The sequence below is a fragment of the Austrofundulus limnaeus genome, unplaced genomic scaffold, assembly GCF_001266775.1.
Source record: "Austrofundulus limnaeus strain Quisiro unplaced genomic scaffold, Austrofundulus_limnaeus-1.0 Scaffold248, whole genome shotgun sequence".
NCBI lineage: Eukaryota > Metazoa > Chordata > Actinopteri > Cyprinodontiformes > Rivulidae > Austrofundulus > Austrofundulus limnaeus.
Window position 1 is genome coordinate 601,688 of NW_013952650.1, and position 2,702 is coordinate 604,389.

Sequence of the window (2,702 nt, forward strand, 5' to 3'; positions counted from 1 at the left end):
TGCATCAAGGGGACATAGAGACAAAAAGGATGCATCAAGGGGACATAGAGACAAAAAGGATGCATCAAGGGGACATAGAGACAAAAAGGATGCATCAAGGGGACATAGAGACAAAAAGGATGCACATGTATTAGGTATTAGATCTAGAGGACCTACAGGTGTCTGATAGTCACCTGAAACACGTCTACATCAGGAGCTTTAGAGCTGAACATGAAGCATTTTATTGTTCTGATCACCCTGGGGTCGCATTGCCTCTTGCATCCACATCCTGATAGATTGGCCACATTTCCATGAATGACAAAAAAGACATACGGGGAGTTTTARGATACATAAAACACTAAGGAAAGCGTATAAAGACCAAAAGTACAGATAAGGAGACAAAAAGACAACAAGGATGTATCAGTTGGTTTTAGATCAGTGGATCTTCAAACCGTCTCCATCTGCAGGCCGAGCAGATGTTCGGCTGGTTGAAGGCAACTCTTCGGCTGCTGCAGCCCATATCAGAATTGTGTCGGCTGCACTTCACTTATTTCCTCCAACCCAACAGAACCTCCACAGAAGCACTGTGTGAGGCTACTGACTGACCCATTTCCAGCTCATTAGTCTGTGTGGTTGTGTAACGCTCGGTCAGTCACGCAGAACTCGTCAGGTTTCTTTACAAACATGTTTGTGTGTAGTTGTTGTGTAGTTTGTGTGTAGTTGTGTGCATCAGATTACAGTGTGGAAGCAGAGAGTCTTTGAACTGTTTACGTTTTCATTATTCCACCTACTGTTGGCAGCACTTCATCAGATGCAGCAGCCCTGACCTTCTTCCTCCTGTCCTCTCTCAGAGCGGACCTTTAGACACCATCATCCYGAGCGGGTCAGCGGCCTCTGGGCAGCTTCAATATTTATGGGTCGCTGCAGCGTTTTACCGCCTCAGCTTGACAAAAACCATCAGTGTCTCGGCGCCGCTGCCTGTCAGAGCAGCAGCTCCTCTGAGCGTCACGCCGGCCCCCGTCTCAGCTGGTGAGGAAATGACAAACAAAATGAGCCAATAAGATAATAACAGTAATATTACTTTACACATCATTTATTTTTCTGATTATTAACTCTACTGTGGTTTGTTATTCTGATTAACTCAATCTAAAAAAAAAAGAAATGAGACAAWAAAAGACTGATTATGTGCATTTTTCTATCTGTAGGAGTTCAGTTATACAAAGAAAAATCTGTTAGAGGCGAGGCGATAGTTATTTTTTTTTATATTTTTTGTTGTTTTTCACTAGTGGCATTAAACTGTGTATAGTAGAAGGTAAATGGGGAATTATTTTATTTTTATACTAATATTAGGGGTGGGTAAAAAATCATTCTGTGCAATATGTTTGTTTTTTAATCAATTTAATATTGATTCAGAAAATCCTGCAGTTTGTCATGTTTTTATGTTTGTACATATTTATTTAAAGCAAGTATTATGGTGCTACTGCTTAATTTTCAGAAACTTTATTTCTCAAATTTTTAATGTAGTTTCAGTTTATATGGGCAAGAAAATACATTAAAATTATCCACAGGGACTGTAATGAATTGTTTGTTTATTATTATGAAACTGATATTAAAACATTTAAAACAAAATCAAATTGAAATCCATAAATTTATATTTGTTTAAAATTGTTGTCCTGTTTTAACATTATTAACTAACTAAACTCAAAATCACAAAATAATTCAATAAACTTATCGAATCTTATCGTATCGACATCGTATCATATCAGCTTTGGATCGTAAAAAATCTCATCATATCGATATTTTATCCTATCAACTTCGTACCGTATCGAATCATATTGTGTCGTATCGACATCATATCTGAATCTTATATCTACATATTGTATCAACTCAGTATCAAAGAATCTTATTACATCGATAATGTATTGTTTCAAATCTTATCGTATCATAATCTTATTTTTTCATATCGTATCGTATTGACTTTGTATTGTATCGATTCTTAATGTATTATCGTATTGTAAGAACTATCCTAAAAAATCGTATCATATCGACATTGTATCCTATCAATTTTGCATCATGAAGAATCTTATTGTATCAATATCGTATTGTATCAAATCTTATCACATYGTATCGACATCTGATCTTATCGTATCGTAACAACTTCGTATCGTAACAAATTTATCGTATTGACATCATATCGTATTGAATTTTATTGCATCGTATCAACATCTGATCATGTCATAACAAGTTCGTATCATAACAAATCTTATCGTTTCATATTGACAACTTATCATATCGACATCATATTGTATTAAATCTTATTGTATTGTATCGACATATCATATCGAATCTTTTCGTATCGACATTATATCATATAGAATGTTATCGTATCAACGTCATCGACATCACATCGTATCAAATCCTCCCATATCAACATAGTATCGACATCATATTGTATCTAATCTTATCGTAATGCATCGAAATCTTATCGTATCAAGATCATATTTTATCAAATCTTATATCATTTCAACATCATATCATATTGAATCTTTTGGTATCGACTTCGTATTGTAACGAATTGTATCATAACGTATCGACATTGTATCGTGTCGAATCTTATTCTATCAAAATTGTATCGACATCGTATCGTATCTTATTGTATCAACACCGTATCATATCAACATCGTATCCTATCAAATCTTATTGTATTGTATTGACATAATATC

At 34.9% G+C, this 2,702-nt stretch overlaps 1 long non-coding RNA gene across 1 annotated transcript in view; it reads right to left on the reverse strand.

Annotated features, from left to right (window-relative positions):
* Positions 1 to 15: 15 nt before the first annotated feature.
* LOC106525928 (uncharacterized) overlaps positions 16 to 2,702 on the reverse strand; it is a 101,608-nt gene continuing 98,921 nt past the window's right edge. Inside the window, exons 3-4 of the long non-coding RNA XR_001311191.1 lie at positions 771 to 1,005; positions 16 to 268 (exon numbers count right to left, since the gene is read on the reverse strand). This is a non-coding gene — a long non-coding RNA (uncharacterized LOC106525928). The remainder of the gene's footprint in view (positions 269 to 770; positions 1,006 to 2,702) is intronic.